This window comes from Chanodichthys erythropterus, chromosome 3, assembly GCF_024489055.1.
Source record: "Chanodichthys erythropterus isolate Z2021 chromosome 3, ASM2448905v1, whole genome shotgun sequence".
Lineage (NCBI taxonomy): Eukaryota > Metazoa > Chordata > Actinopteri > Cypriniformes > Xenocyprididae > Chanodichthys > Chanodichthys erythropterus.
In genome coordinates this window covers 11500032-11517974 of record NC_090223.1, presented here as the reverse complement: position 1 = coordinate 11517974, position 17943 = coordinate 11500032, and the positions used below count along the sequence as shown (strand labels likewise).

Here is a 17943-nt window from a genome sequence, read left to right as displayed (position 1 = left end):
ATAAAAAGTATTCTTAAGATTGAAACTGTAATCACATTAACTGTTTTAAATGTACTTTTAGTAGCTTTCTGGGCATTGAGAAAGGGAGTGTTATTGCTGGCGATGTAGGACTCGGATTTTATCAAAACTATCTTAATTTGTGTTCTGAAGATGAAGTGAGTAATAAATTATATAATTTTCATTTTTGGTTGAACTAACCCTTCAAGCAGGGGCTTTCCTGTTGTGTGCGCTGTGGCTCCATGTAAGAGATCTCTCTCTCTTCTTGATTGCGAATAGCAAAAGTGCAATAATGGTAATATAACGTCTATATAGCAATAATAAACAGCATGTGTATTTTCTTAATTTCTCCAGTACCGACAGTAATGTAGGAGTTTATCGATACTGCAGCCTTTCATAATTTAGCCCTAGAGCTCAGAACCCATTCCTCTTTAAGACTAAAATATTACTCTGAGCAGCTTTATACATATCCATACAGAAGCACTGAAGTTGCTGCAGAGTGTGAAACCAGTGAAACCACTCAGAGTTTGACAAGCAAAATACTGTCAGGCTTTGTTCACGAAGGATGACAAAGGAGTAGAGTTCAATACAAAATACAGGTTTAATCCAAAAGGCAAGGTAAACGGGAAACAACACAACATTACAAGACAGTGATCGGACAAGGAACTGAAGACAAACAGGAACTTAAATACACAAAGGAAGATTGACTGATTATGTGCAGCTGTGATGATCATTAGTGTACATAGAAACAAATGAATGTGCGCAGGTGAGGAGCAGGAGGGATGCTGGGAAATGGAGTCCTAGTGCTGGTGACCGTGACAAATACATATTATTTTACAAAAATCATCAAATTACAACAAAGCAGGAGGGCACGCACTATCCTCTGATCAGCTGTGAACAGAATAGGTTTGGAGATGGAAAAGAAAAAGTGACGTGAAGGCCAATTATGGTAACCCTAGTCGGAATTTGTCATCTGCATTTAACCCATCCAAGTTAGTGCACACACAATAGGAGCAATGAGTAGTGAACACACACACACACACTGCAAACCGTGAAAAAGACAAGCACCGAGGGACTGAATTTTAGACAGAAGAAAGTTTAGTTTGAACTGATTTTGACAGAAGAAAGATTCTCAAAACTCCCTTTACTGAACATTTGATGAAAAATCAGTAACTAATGTATAGTTTGACTGTTTATCTAAATGTGCAGAAGTGTTTTTTAATCTTTCTAACATGAATGCTGTTCAGCATCATGAATGAATGAAGAATAAACACCAACCTTCTTCACCTATCTTCAGTGTGTTTCATTCTGCAGGGTTCTGGATCACTCATGTTCTCACTGTCCTCTTTAATAAACTCAGTCTTTGCAGGTTTCAGCTCTTCCTGATACTCGTCTGATGGGAATATCCAAGCATTTATTGGAGAACGGATGTGGGAGGAGCTTCAGTGATGATGAACTGTAGTGGGAGGAGCTTCAGTGATGATGAACTGTAGTGGGAGGAGCTTCAGTGATGATGAACTGCTCTGACAAAATCAAAAATATATCAGTTGCTAAGTTTTTTAATAATAATAATAATAATAATCAAAGCTGCAAGCAGCATTTACCGGGGTTCAAACATTTACCCAGCTAACCAAAATACGTGACTGTTACGTAACTGCAACGTAATTTGGTGACCAAACTTTCGTCGTGGCGACGTAACTAGTTACGTCGTGGCAACCGGAAAAGTGAAAGGTGCCTATACGTCGCCACAACGTAACTTTGTGACGTTGCCAGTTAGTAACTGCAACGTCGTGGCAACGTTGTGTATCAATAGTTTTGTGTTGGTCATCAGTTGGTAATTCTTATATTTATTTATTTTTCTATGGGAAGTTCAAAATGCTGACGCTGAAGCAGATCCTCGCGCACATTTGCCCCGAGGACTGGTTCTGCTCGCTGGACCTGAAGAATGCGTATTTTCACATCCAGATAGCCCCCCGTCACAGACGATTCTTGAGATTCGCATACGAAGGGGTGGCATACCAATATACGGTCCTGCCCTTCGGGCTGTCTCTGGCTCCCCGCACTTTCACCAAGTGCATGGACGCGGTGCTTTCCCCTCTGAGACAGATGGGAATCCAGGTTCTGAATTATCTCGACGACTGACTCATCTTAGCCCATTCGCGAGTCGAGCTGGAACGCCACAGATCCGTGCTCCTCAGCCATCTACAATGCCTGGGTCTCAGGGTCAACTTAGCCAAGAGCTCGCTATGCCCCACTCAACGAATCTCGTTTCTGGGAGCAGTTTTCGACTCGGTCCGTATGACGGCAGTAGTCTCGCCAGAGCGCGCCCTGGCAATTCAGCAGCTCACGGCATCTGTCACGAACAAAGCCTATCTCCCTCTGAAGTTTTTCCAGAGGCTGCTAGGGCTGATGGCTTCCGCCTCCCCGGTGCTGCAGCTAGGCCTTCTTCGGATGCGGCCTCTTCAGTACTGGTTGAAGTTCCGGGTTCCTCCCAGCGCATGGCGGCACGGCCGCCTATGTCTCAAGGTCAATCGGGCCTGTCTTCTAGCCCTGAAACCTTGGATGGATCCAGTATGGTTCCAGCGCGGAGTCCCTTTACGGGCGGTCTCACGGAGGACGGTGCTCTCAACAGACGCCTCCAACTTGGGCTGGGACGCTGTGTGCGAGGGCAGACCGGCCTTCGGCTCGTGGAGCCACGAGGAAAGCCATCTACACATCAACTGTCTAGAGATGCTAGCAGTGATGAAAGCCCTTCAGTTCTTTCAGGCTTACTTGACGGGACGTCATGTTCTAGTTCGGTCAGACAGTATGACGGTGGTGTCATACCTGAACCACCAAGGCGGTCTTTCGTCCAGCCGCTTATGCGCTCTGGCGAAACGTCTGCTGGAATGGGCTCTTCCGAGGCTTCAGTCGCTCAGAGCGACTCATGTTCCTGGCAGGAACAATCTGGGTGCGGACATGTTGTCACGGAGCAACATCCCCTCCGACGAGTGGATGCTCCACCCCCAAGTGGTCCTCACGATCTGGGAGCTCTTCGGGAAGGCAGAGGTAGACCTCTTCGCCTCAGAAGACAACTCTCATTGCCCAACATTTTTCTCGAAGGAAGTAGATGCTCTGGCCCACACATGGCCCAGCACGCTCCTTTATGCTTTCCCTCCGATCGCACTGATCCCCCAGGTCATCAGGCGTATCAGAGAAGACCAGCACAGAGTCCTTCTGGTGGCCCCGCTCTGGAGGAACCAGGTTTGGTCCTCAGAGCTATTCAGGCTCTCTCTAAGAGCCCCGTGGCCAATTCCCCTGAGACGGGACCTCCTCTCTCAGGCAAACAGAACAATCTGGCACCCACAGCCGCAGCTCTGGGCTCTGCACCTCTGGTCCCTCGATGGGAGCCGACTAGCCTCCCCGAGGACGTCCTAAATACCATTTCTCAGGCTAGAGCCCCGTCTACGAGGCGCCTCTACGACCAGAAGTGGTCAGTCTTTGTTGATTGGTGTTCAACATGCAACATAGACCCTGTGGAGAGTGACGTATCTTCCATACTGTCTTTCCTCCAAGAACGCTTGGAAATGGGGCGCTCCCCTTCCACGCTTAAGGTTTACGTAGCAGCCATTGCAGCGTTCCACGCTCCTATTGCTGGCCAATCGGTGGGACGAAACGGGCTTGTGATCCGTTTTTTGAGAGGTGCTAGGCGTTTGAATCCTCCTCGCCCTCTCACTATTCCCTCCTGGGACCTCTCGTTGGTCCTCAGGGCCTTGAAAGGAGCCCCATTTGAACCAATGGGTTCAGCCGACCTCAGGCCCCTAACGCTAAAAACCGCTCTGCTACTAGCACTAGCATCGGTAAAGCGTGTTGGCGATTTGCAGGCCCTCTCCGTGAACCCTGCATGCCTCGAATTCGGGCCTGGTGACTCTAAGGTCGTTCTGAAACCTAGGCATGGCTACGTCCCTAAAGTGCTCTCAACTCCGTTTAGAGCTCAGGTCATCTCGCTCTCTGCTCTTCCTCCCTCGGCGGACGAACCAGAGCTGCAGCTACTCTGCCCAGTCAGGGCATTGAGGACCTACATAGACCGATCACAGTCTTTCAGACAGTCGGATCAGCTTTTTGTTTGTTTTGGCGGCCGCACCAAAGGGTCTCCGGTCTCGAAACAACGCATTTCCCGTTGGATAGTGGATGCTATTAACCTGTGCTACTCCTCACTCGGCACTAATTGCCCCATAGGAGTCAGGGCCCACTCCACTAGAGGAATGGCTTCCTCGTGGGCTTGGTCCAACGGAGTTTCCATCCAAGACATCTGTGAGGCGGCCGGCTGGTCTTCGCCGTCCACCTTTGTCAGGTTCTATCACCTCGATGTCCCGACCTTACAAGCTCGGGTCCTGTCGGTGTGATTAGCGGCCTTCAACAAGTCCCGCTTCACGCCACCATAGGAAGTATCTTCCTTCAGTGTAACCATGGGTTCGGTTAGGCTTTGCCTCCGCTTGTCCTTTTGGCCCCCCTCTGGGTTGGCCAAATGCAAGCTATATCGTTCCCAGCCGTGGCACGGCGTGGTTGAATTCGTTCCCCATACGCAGTACGAGTGAAGTATCGAAAGGGAACGTACTCGGTTACTAACGTAACCTCGGTTCCCTGAGATACGGAACGAGTACTGCGTCACTTGCCGTGCCACGAGGCTGCGGCTCAGGGTCGTCGCTTCAGTCGATTGACACTGAAATCCTATGGCGAAACGCCTGCTTATATAGCCCTATACCCCGCTCATTTCGGCGGGAATATTCGCGCGCTTTGTCGCCATAGGCCGCGCAGCTATGCCGCGCCGCCATTGGTTCAACAACTTGTCTATGAGTGAACCAATGACGGTGCAGTTACACTGTGTTATTGAAAAAGGCTTCAGCAGCGGGGAAAAAGGGAGACCTTTCCCCATACGCAGTACTCGTTCCGTATCTCAGGGAACCGAGGTTACGTTAGTAACCGAGTACGTTAGCGATGTCACGTGTCTAAAAAAAAAAAAGACACTAACTGTCCAAAACACTTATAATAACATTATAAACTGTTTCAAGAAGCTTGTAAGCACAGGGATTCACTCATTTCAGGTGCTTTGAGGGATGTGTCTGGTATTCACGGAGCCCCAGACATAACCTGCTGGAAATAAAATAGTAGATAAATGTGCACACGATTTACTTGTTTCCTCGATTTATAAACCATAAACATAATTTATAAATCAAAGGAATGACAATTGTAAAATGACAGTAAAATGTTGATGCAGGAAACAGATTTTATATGCATACTTTAGCTACAAAGATAGCTACTTTTAAATTTAATATTTGTAATAATGATCAACATTTAGAGATTAGGGTTAAAAAAAGTACTAGTGTTGGATTTGATATGATAGGAAGCCTTCCCTTCCTTGTCACATGCTCTGCAGCAACTTTTGTCTCTGTAAGACTGTCTGACCTTTCTTGTAAGGAATACTTTTGAAAACTTTTGAAAGACAATTGTTGTTTCTTATGCGGTGATACTTATTTGCCACCAATGCTTGTTGTGTAAATCTGTGGTGAGATGGAGACAGTAATCATTTTGTTTTGTAAAAACTGTGTTTAATGTTCATAGTGATTGTTATGACTTCATGAAGCCTTATGGTGTGAATGAACATCAAACTGACTAGAACAAACTCATTGAAATGTATATATGACACTGGATATCAAGGTTGAAACTGTTAACAGTGAGTTTGTAAATTGCTTCTATGAATGAAATTAGCACAGCACTTTTTTTTTTTTTTTTTATTAAATAGTAAATTGAAATTCTTTTGTGTCTCTCAGAAATCAAAAGTAGGCTGCTATCAAATAAAACACTACATCATACTGTAGGGGAAATTACAGTTAAAGACCAGATATGATGAATGAAGACCCAGAGTCAGAAGTGTGTTCAACTGAAGAAATCTTTACTGAAGAATAGTTTAATTTTCATCAACAGAACAGAAGCCAGATTCAAGCCTCTCAAAGAGTTCATAGGCCGCTCTGCTTACAATTAATTTTCACACCACAATTATACACGTTTCACAGTCTTGCTACTTTGAGATTAATTGACTCTGACATGGACCGATAGACAGAAGCAACCTGGATTTAGGCACATTGTGACCTTTTAGGTCAGGAAAAGGCGCCGGCAGGTCCCAAGTAGACTGTCACTAATACAGGACCTGCACACATACACAGGATTCACAGCTTCTTCAAGGTTGTAGTTGCCCTGAGCATCAAATATAAATTGTCTTTGTGAGAATTACAGACAATATTCATCTTTATTCTTTGGAAAAATACAGAGCAAGGTAAAACTTGTGTCACGTATCCCAAATGCTGCAGTGTCCTTTGTGACCCTAGCGGTCTTGGTCAGCTAGAAAAACATATATTTGTCTGAACACATATTCATGGCCTCTTAAAACCAATCAACAAGTCTATAGTTCATACATCAAACACAGACATTATAGAGAATACCAGTAAAGAACATTTCAACAACCAAACAATCATTTCAATGGTTGCATTTACTTATAAACCTTTTATGCATTAAATGATTTTATCGATTACTGATTAAAATCCATGTACAGCCATATAAAAGTATTTAAGTTTGATACACCACAAAAAAACATGTAATTAAACACCCAGCCAAATTTGAATGATTAAAAAAATTATCGCTAACTAAATGAAGTTACCAAAATCATGAAAAAATAAGCAGTATTCTCAGTGCTGAAACCACACCCACTCGCAAGAGCTGCCGTCTCAACTTCTCTAAGAGTCAAACATACTGATGCATATAAACAAAAGAATCACGTTAGTTAGAGGGTTGAAAAATATAGTTGAGAGACTGTGGATTTAACACAGTTAGGCCTGGTCCTCTCTCATCCTTCTGTCATCGCTCCTCCTTTTATGCTTCCGGAGCTCCTCGGTGAGAGACTCGCACCTTTTCCTCACGGCTCTCGTCCACCCTGCTCGTCACAGTGGACTACCTACTAATTATAACATAAGCACACAAAGCAACTTACACCCATTGGTGGGTACGTACTGCTGACTGTCTAATATATGTGTATTTAAATGTTTAAAACATTGTACAATATGACAAATCAATGAAATGATACCCTATATTGCCAAGAGTATTGGGACGTCCCTCCAAATCATTGAATTCAGGTGTTCCAATCACTTTCATGGCCACAGGTGTTTAACGAGTTCGTTTGCCCATATAATCTTTAGGATATTAGGTTAGCTAATTTGGCTTGCTGTCCACTGAGGAGGGGCTCGATGAAGCATCTTCAACTCAAGCTCTGATACACCCCCCAGTGAATAAATATAGGATGTGATTACATAGGGCAAGGTACCTGAAATGAAGGTGGAGTTTGGGGAGGTGGAGGGATGCTGAAACAGCTGAGACTGAAGAGAGGTAAGCAGCTGCTTATATACTCTGGCTGTTGATCGGAAGATTAGATGGGCTCGCTCCTCCCTAAATTACGTTTAGGAACTTCACATAAAATCAAGCACCAAGGCATGCAGACTGCTTCTACAAATATTTGTGAAAGAATGGGTCCCTCTCAGGAGCTTTAGTGAATTCAAGTAGGTTGCCACCTGTGCAATAAGTCCATTCGTGAAATTTCCTCACTACTAAATATTCCACGGTCAACTGTTAGTGGTGTCATAACAGAGTGGAAGCAATTGGGAACAAAAGCAACTCAGCCACAAAGTGGTAGGCCACGTAAAATCACAGAGCGGGGTCAGCGCATACTGAGGCACACAGTGCACAGAAGTCTCCAACTTTCTGCAATGTCAATAGCTACAGACCTCCAAACTTCATGTGGCCTTCAGATTAGCTCAAGAACAGTGTGTAGAGAGCTTCATGGAATGGGTTTCCTTGGCCGAGCAGCTGCATCCAAGCCTTACATCACCAAGTGTCGGATGCAGTGGTGTAAAGCACGCTGCCACTGGACTCAAACTAGAGCAATGGAGACATGTTCTCTGGAGTGACCAATCATGTTTCTCTGTCTGGCAATCTGATGGACGGTCTGGGTTTGGTGGTTGCCAGGAGAATGGGACTTGCCTGACTGCACTGTGCCAAGTGTAAAGTTTGGTGAAGGGGGGATTATGGTGTGGGGTTGTTTTTCAGGGGTTGGGCTTGAACCCTTAGTTCCAGTGAAAGGAACTCTTAATGCTTCAGCAACGAAGCATGATAGCCATTCAATCGGCCACGTTGCTTTCTCTCTGAATCATACACATTATCTACCACTTGATGTGTAGTTGTGGCCTATAGTGTTTAGAGAGTCAGAATTGTAACCTAAAGGTTATGGGTTTGAGTCCTGGTACTGGCAGCAGTCGTAACAGAAACAGTGCTCTCTTTCACACTCAATACCATGACTGAGGTGAGACACTTGACAGTGTTTTGGGGTTTAATATTCACAGACACTCATCCATATCACAATCTGATTTAAGTCTACTTGACCTGCTTTTGATTTAGGCCCCGTCCACACGGAGACGTGTTTCTGTGAATACGCACAAATTTTTTATCGGATATTTATCGTCCACACGGATCCGGCATTTTCGAAAGGTGAAACCGCTATTTTTTGAAACCCCGGTCCCAGAGTGGATAAATTTGAAAACGCTGTCTTTGAGTTTTCGTATGGACGGGGAAATCCGTATATTTTCTGAAATGATGATGTCATCATCCCACGTGTCGACCCTAGTCATACGGCGCTAAAACCACAAAACAGCACCAACAACAGCATTATAAGTTATAGAGTAGATTTCATTTGTATGACTGGATTCAGCGATTACGTCTGCATCTTCCAGTTTTTTTTTTAAATCACGATTTCATAATCGAAATTGAAACTAAATTCCTCAAATCAATTCCTCTCACAGCTCTATTGCTAGCTTGCATTGAATTATTATTCAAATACGTCACCATGAATGAAAGACACTTGATGGAGTGATATAATTTGGCCAATCAGCACAACCATCTAATGGGCATTCATTGCTGTAGTTTTAACATTATTATGAAGATATAAAAGATCACAATCTCTATGATTCTCTTGAAGACGTCTTCAAGATAAAACATGATATAAACTCATCAGATCGCCCACCTCTACAATCAACCAACAAAATGTCCCATCACTTATCATGGATCTTCATGTGTTGCTTCAGGTGACCTTTAATAGAGAAACTCTTTCCGCACTGATCACACGTGTGCGGCTTCTCTCTGCTGTGGATCCTCTCATGTGTCTTCATAGATGATGAACAACTGAATCTCTTTTCACAGTGTGAACACTTGTAAGGTTTTTCTCCAGTGTGGATCCTCTCATGTATTTTCAGATGTGGTGACTGCCTGAATCTCTTGCCACAGTATGAACACTTGTAAGGTTTTTCTCCAGTGTGAATTCTCTGGTGCAGTTTCAATTCACCGGCTGTAATAAAAGTATTCTCACACTCAAAGCACTTGTACTCTTTCACACCAGTATGTATTTTCTGATGTATCTGTAAAATTTGCAGCAGTGAAAAACTCTTTCCACACACAGAACATGAATGTGGCTTCTCCTTCGTATGAACTGTCAGGTGTGTCTTCAGGGCTGATGACCCAATGAATACTTTGCCACAGTGATCACATGTGTGCGTCTTCTCTCCAGTATGAATCCTCATGTGAGCAATAAGACTTTTTCTGTAAGCGAATCTCTTTTCACACTCAACACACATGTATGGCTCGCCGGTGTGAATTCTCATGTGAATCTCAAGACTTGGTTTATCTCTGAATCTCTTCCTGCACTGATCACATGTGAACGGCTTCTCTCCAGTGTGGATTCTCATGTGAAGCTCAAGACTGTATTTGGTTAAGAATCTCTTTTCACAGTGTTCACACATGAAAGACTTTTCTCCAGTGTGAATTCTCATGTGCATCTTAAGGTATCCTGAATCCCTGAAACTCTTCCCACATTGATCACATGCATACGGCTTCTCTCCAGTGTGGATCCTCATGTGTCTCTTAAGTTTATCTGATTCTAAGAAACTAAACCCACATTGATCACATGCGTACGGCTTCTCTCCAGTGTGGATTTTCATGTGTCTTTTATGTTTTGACAAATCCATAAAGCTCTTCCCGCATTGATCACATGTGAACGGCCTCTCTCCAGTATGAACTCTGACGTGAACCTCAAACTTTTGTTTGGTTAAGAATTTCCATCCGCATTGATCACACGTGAATGGCTTCTCTCCGGTGTGGATCGTCATGTGTAACTTAAGGCATTCTGATCTTGTGAAACTCTTCCCACACTGATCACATGTGAACGGCTTCTCCCCATTGTGGATCCTCATGTGATCTTTAAGGTTTGATGATTGACTGAAGCTCTTTCCACACCGATCACATGTGAACGGCTTCTCTCCAGTGTGGATCCTCATGTGACTCTTAAGATTACAATTACTTGTGAAACCTTTCCCACACTGATCACATGTGAACGGCTTCTCTCCGGTGTGGATCCTCATGTGAACCTCAAGACTTTGTTTGTTTGAGAAACTCTTTCCACACTGAGTGCAGGTTGCAGATTTCTTGGCTCTTCTTTTCTTTAAAAATGTCTTTTTAATCTTTGAGTGACTCAAGTGTTTTTTTCCAGGTTTGTCATGATGTTTCTTCTCCACTTCACTCAGTTCTTCACTCTCCTCGCTCTCTTCTATTGGGTCTGAAATAAAAGTAAAAAAGAATTATTTCATTTTCAGTGCATCAAAATAATTTAAAGAGAGAAATATGAAGTAGAAAAAGACATAAAAGTGAGCCCTGATGTATGGATGTGAATGAATTAATAAAGATCTTGCTCAAAATTATAAAGAAAAAGAGAGTAATGATGTGCATGATTAACAATCCATTTGCTAAAATGTGGCTTTCATAGGGCAGTTTATATCACGGCCTTATGTCCGCTTCCTCTGTAATGGCCGGGAAACCGTAACATGAATGGCTGTGTGCATTGTTCTTTTTGCCAAGTTAAAAAAAAGGCTAAAACAGTAAAAAGTGCTCAAAATGTTGCTTCGTTATGGCAGTGCATCATATTTCAAGGACAAATGTCCATTTTAACAGAATTTTCCATGCACAGAAACACCGGAGGCAGGAGCAGAAACAATGTCAGCCTCAGAGGTGTTACGTGTTGGTTGCGCTACAGATGAGGCATATACGGAGATCCACAGTTAAAGGTATTTATTCCACAAAAGAGCTGAGACACAACACATACACAGTAAACTAACATTAAAGGATTAGTTCACTTTTAAATAAACTTTTGCTGATAATTTACTCACCCCCATGTCATCCAAGATGTCCATGTCTTTCCTTCTTCAGTCGAAAAGAAATTAAGGTTTTTGATGCAAACATTCTAGGATTTTTCTCCATATCATTCATTTCAATGGGCACCAAACGGTTGAAGGTCCAAATGGCAGTTTCAGTGCAGCTTCAAAGGGCTTTAAACGACACAAGATGATGAATAAGGGTCTTATCTAGGGAAACGATCGGTCATTTTTTTAAAAAATTAAAAGTTTAAGTTTTATAAGCACAAATGCTGGCTTTGCTCTTTTCTCCGATGCACGTTCGTGACGTCACGTAATACGCAATTATGCTGAAAAGGTCACGGTTGACGTAGGCGTAGCAACCACAGTTTCATTAGCTCAGGATTGTGTATAGGAAATCTCTGAAAAGTCACAAATTTCTGTCCTGACAAAAAATTTCTTTTAGGCTTTCTAATATTAAAACACCCAGGATACGCACACCTTTCAAGCGTGAGTTTAAAATATTCTGACGGCCAGAGTGAGTTTTTTTTTAAGGCAACCCTTATTTTAGAACGTTTGCCCTTATTGTTTCCATGGCGACGCGTGCGTGTCACGAGCGCTGAACGTAGCCACAATAACACTGTATGAGAGATGGATCACTATTATTTTGTTTTTCCTTTTTTATTTAAAATATTCGCAAACTTGCTTACATGTCTTCAATTATATGATATTCCGATTCTCAAATATATGTGAGTTAGTGTGTTTTGTTTTTTAAAAACTTTTATAAATGATCTTTGTCTTGAGCTATAATGCGAGATGGGCGCCGCCATCTTAGTTTGCACTGCAGTTCACAGAGTTCTGTCAGTCTGATTTACAGCAGGTGAATTCATCAGTTTCTCCTGAAATATATGCAAGTAAGTGGCTGGTGAACTGAAAGAATAAGAGAGTAAACTTTATAGTTACTTAGACCCATTATGTGTCTGATATGAATAAATGTCGGCAAATTATATTTGAATTCACTGTTTATTGATGATTCCACTGCCGTCTGACATCAGTGTGTGTTTTATAAACTCCAAATGTATTGTTTAATTATGCTTATGCGTATTTAAATGTCTGAAACCTTAAAAGAAACATTATGTGGCTGAAAACACTTCATAGCTGTGATGACAAGAGAGCGCGCGTCCGTCTCGCAGCCAGAGCGCGAAAGCACAGTTTGAATCTAGCAGTTATGTGACGTCGCTTAACATGTGGAACCGTACGCCCAGGGGCACAGAAATAAACATCCCATATGTGGGAACGTACCGCTCAAAGGATTAAACAATAAACTGACACAAAGACATTTGAATATGTGTATACGGTCCTCCTTCCGTACATTTGTAATGTAAACACTGACTCGATACTTCCGCCTACGTCAACCGTGACCTTTTCAATGTAATTGCGTATTACGTGACGTCACGAACGCGCATTGGAGAAAAGAGCAAGGCCAGCATTTGTGCTTTTAAAACTTAAACTTTTTTATTATTTTTTTTAAATGACCAATCGTTTCGCTAGATAAGACCCTTATTCATCGTCTGGTGTCGTTTAAAGCCCTTTGAAGCTGCACTGAAACTGCCATTTGGACCTTCAACCGTTTGGTGCCCATTGAAATGAATGATATGGAGAAAAATCCTAGAATGTTTACATCAAAAACCTTAATTTCTTTTCGACTGAAGAAAGAAAGACATGGACATATTGGATGACATAGGGGTGAGTAAATTATCAGCAAAAGTTTATTTAAAAGTGGAGTAATCCTTTAAGGCCCCGTTTACACGTACGTGGTTATTTTTAGAAACGGAGACATTTCCCTTCGTTTGCGCCCTTCGTTTACACGCAAACGGAGAATTTGCCTCTGAAAATGAGTCTTTCTAAAAACTTCGGCCAGAGTGGAGATTTTGAAAATCTTTGTTTGCACGTTAGCATGTAAACGGAGACAATCAGGTGTTTAGGCAGCCAATGTCACAGTATGCGCCAGAGCTCGCACCTATGTTTACATGTGATCATGGAAGCGTTAAGAGTAGCAGTCGCATTTATGTTGGTGCAAACTCTTCTCTTCTCTTCAGCTGCTCCATTATGTCGAGGAGCAGAGACGAATGAGTGCTAGGAGATCAGCAATTTTGCAACAACTTCGAATCACTTCAAGAGGAATTCGGGATTCTTTTTCGGGATTCTGATTGGCTTACGTGGGCTTGAGCTGCTTGTTACACTCTTGACGTCATATATACATGGGTACGTGTAAATGAACACTTTTCTGAAAACTGACATGTGTGCACGATGTTATTTTTGAAACCAGAGAGGTTGAAATGTCCGTTTGTGAAAATAGCCGCCCATGTGTAAACGTAGCCTAAGATCAGACGAGGAGTGCAGGGAGTGAGTCCATTATAAAGAGACTGCAGATGATCAAGTCCAGGTGCAGGTGATGAGTGATTGGGAGATGACGAGGAAGTGAGTGCAGGTGTGGGAACACAAAGGATCTTGGGAAATGGAGTCTGGGAACAAAGGGAACTGTGACAAGAGCTGTGGAAATACTTCAAAATAAATGATGACAACACACACATTGTGAACTGCATGCTTTTAATCACAATTCATTATTGATTAGTGTAGGAAGGATAGGTGGAATTGCGCTGAATAACATATTTACATTTATGCATTTGGCAGACACTTTCATCCAAAGCGACTTACATTGCATTATACTATGCATTTGTATCTGAGTATGTGCAATCCCTGGGATAGAACCCACGACCTTGGCATTGCTAGTGCCATGCTCTAACCGCTGAGCTACAGGAAAGCATACACAGACTGGAGTATCTCATACAGTCGGTTATGGCTTAATGGACGTAAACATTTGGGTGAAAACAGGATATGTGTCAGTAATTATAGATTCGGTCTTAAAGAGACCGTAGCCTATATTTGTTATTAATGTTAATAAAACAACAAAATACGTTAAATTAATGTAAACATGGTAAATAAACCTACTGTATCTGAAAAACAAGATTATTTAATTTGTATCTCTATAGTATTTGTTGTATTGTTTGTAATTTGTTTGTACATTTCTTTTAACCCTTTAAAACAATGACACATCCAACCAAGCTGTATTCATGTTACCGTAACTCTTGAACCGTTGGCGGTATCGTAATAATTCAAATGGCTGCAGACAGTAGACAATATGGGCTTTTCAGCAATACATGGTAATTCCATGCCTTCTGTCAGCAAATGGCAGCCACTTTCAGGGAGTGCGGGTGGATTTAAACTCAGAGATATGGAGCGCGGCAGTTTAGGGAGATTTGGATCGCATAAATAATAGAAGAAACAAACAAAAACATTACGAAGGAGTACACAGTCGACTGTGATGATTTTTGTTAAGACTTGGGAGGAGCCTAAGTGAGACTCACATTTCGCATTTGGTGTGTGCATCTGTATAATATGTCTGTGCGGTAAATGTATGCATGCATATATGCGTGCATAAGTAGCAGGGGTGTAACGAGACTAATATGTGATGAGATTTTACCATAATCTTATTAAGCACACACAGTAAGATTTGTTAACATTAGTTAATGCACTGTGAACTATCATGAACTAACAATGAGTGAAGTTCCTAAACGTAATTTAGGGAGGAGCGAGCCCATCTAATCTTCCAATCAACAGCCAGAGTATATAAGCAGCTGCTTACCTCTCTTCAGTCTCAGCTGTTTCAGCATCCCTCCACCTCCCCAAACTCCACCTTCATTTCAGGTACCTTGCCCTATGTAATCACATCCTATATTTATTCACTGGGGGGTGTATCAGAGCTCGAGTTGAAGATGCTTCATCGAGCCCCTCCTCAGTGGACAGCAAGCCAAATTAGCTAACCTAATATCCTAAAGATTATATGGGCAAACGAACTCGTTAAATGACTATTATTATTAACTAACATAAAGATTAATAAATACTGTTTCAAATGTATTGCTCATTGTTAGTTGATGTTGGTTAATACATTAATGTTAATAAATGAGACCTTATTGTAAAGTGTTACCATTTTTATTTATACTGTTTTTATTTCTATGATCAGTTTGTGGAAAGGAGTTCAGTTAGGAGGTCAAAAATTGTAGAAGCTCATAAATCTGAAGAGACTGAAATCATAAAGAGAAGTCAGTCAGTTGAGTTAGTGACAAAACCTTTTACAGTACTTGAGTATTGTTGTCTTTTACTGCATATGATAATTCATACTCAGAAAGTAGAACTGAAATGACATTCATTACAACATAATTAGTTAAAACATTTCAAATACACCTGCAGAATATTTTTTCTAGTCATGTATTTTGCCATTGAGGATTTCTTAAAAATAGTGTGTAAAAATCTTGTCTCAACTCGTGAACTCAATCTCGAGTCTCTCCTCGTCAGATCTCGTCACACCCCTAATATGTAGTATATGTATGAATGTATGAAATTTTTTTCTCCTGAATGAAAACTGCAACCAAATGTCACATACGACTTGTATAGATGTAAAAGCCATTCCTCTTTAAGACTAAAATATTATTCTGAGCGGCTTTATACATATCGATACAGAATCACTGAAGTCACTGCAGTGTGAGAAAAGAAATGAAAGCTTCTCCTCACTTTCATATCTCTAACCTTCAAGGCTGAAGCCTCTGTCCAATTATCATCCTTCACCATAATAGGAATATGTTTACCATCTTTCTATACCTCCAGTGTTTTCTACCCCTCATGGAGGATTCATTACATCCTGACTCTCTGAGCAATACAAAAACTGTGCATACCTAAACACATCTGCAGCCGTGAACATAAGTAAAATCATGCAGAAAATTTATGAAAACAATCTTTGCTGTTTACTGCTAAAAAACAACAAAAAAAACATTGTAAACTATATTGAAAAATGTCTAACATTGTTGCAAAAAACTGTGAAGCAGATATAAAAATATGCAAAATTAAACAGATAAAATAATATTTAGTTTGAACTGATTTTGACAGATGAAAGTTTCTCAAACCTCCCTTTACTGAACATTTGTTGAAAAATCATTACCTGTTTCATAGTTTGACTGTTTATAGTTTTTACTGTCGTTCAGCATCATGAATGAATGAAGAATAAACACCAACCTCTTTGTTCTTCAGTATCTTCAGTGTGTTTCATTCTGCAGGGTTCTGGATCACTCATGTTCTCACTGTCCTCTTTAATAAACTCAGTCTTTGCAGATTTCAGCTCCTCCTGATGCTCTGATGTTCATCTGATGGGAATATTCCAGCATTTATTGGAGAACTGCTGTGGGAGGAGCTTCACTGATGATGTGATTACAGTGGGAGGAGCTGCTCTGACAAAATCAAAAATATATTTGCTAAGTATTTTTAATACTAATAATAATATTATTAATAATAATAACGTTTACTGGGGTTCGAGAATCTAAGGCCTTTAAGCACATAAAAAGGTATTATATTTTATTCAGCAAGCAGGTAAACACTAATTAGATCAAAGACGGAAAAGACTATTTACTATTCCTTATTAAATTCCCTCTATTAGCTGTAAATAGTCTTTTCCATATCGAAGTGTTCACAGGCTTGCTGAATAAAATATAATACCTTTTTATGTGCTTATATTGTCTTCTTGTTTTTATCCACTATATTACTACAAGACTGTTGTACCGTCCGAACGATGGCCAAAACTATACAGATGAGTTATTGAAAAAATAAAACAGTAATTTATCACAATACGACATTAAAACAATAATAGAGAAACACTACACTAACAAGATAGATAAATAACTACTATACAACACCATATATCCAAATTAATCTGAATATAGTTTTAGATTATATAATCTAAATAAGGTAATTCGATCATTAACTTTAGTTAGTTTTGTACAGAAACTGACGATGATCATAAAAACTTTAGAAAGGGAGAAAAAAAGAGCACCACAAAGCAACATTTAATGATTCCAGAGTCAAACTATATGAACATTTATATAGTTTTAAAATGTCTCACCTGACTGTAATATTACAGGCTCGATGTATTTAGCAGTCCCTGTTCCAGTTTGATAATGTAAAGTAACTAAGTTAATCTGCCAAAGAGATAGATAGAAAGATAGAAATTTAGAAATCAAAAGACAGAAATGAAATGGCAACAGCAACACATCAATTCCTCTCACAGATCTCAAACTTTGACTTTTGACATTCAGTAAAAGTTCTCACCCCAAACAAAGAAACAACAACTTAAACGACACACAAAATCGCTCAAACTGTATGAAGTGTGTTTGATGGTTGTGAAATACTGTATGAGAAATACCGTGAACTGCTCTCCTCACCTCAGAAGATCGACGCTGACTGAAACTGAACGCAAATAACAGTGCAGCTGCAGAGATAACACGGGCTGTCCAAATAATAACATTTCAAGAAGCTTGTAATTCACTTCAGGTGCTTTGAGGGATGTATCAGAGCCAAAAAAACAACCTGTCCCGACCGGTTTATGCTTAAGCTGTTTATGACCAGTAAAAGAAATAAACAGTTACTGCGTTTACCTGACCATGTGTGTTGTTGGCTTATTTAGCCTAATCGACTTAAAAGAGTTAGTTCACACAAAATATAAAAATAATGTCATTAATTACTATTATTTCTACATGAGTAAGAACACATCTTCAGAATACAAATTAAAATATTTTTGATG

General features: G+C 41.0%; 1 pseudogene; it reads right to left on the bottom strand.

Annotated features, from left to right (window-relative positions):
- The window catches only part of LOC137003241 (zinc finger protein 721-like), a 78961-nt pseudogene that overhangs the window by 41384 nt on the left and 19634 nt on the right, over positions 1 to 17943 (bottom strand).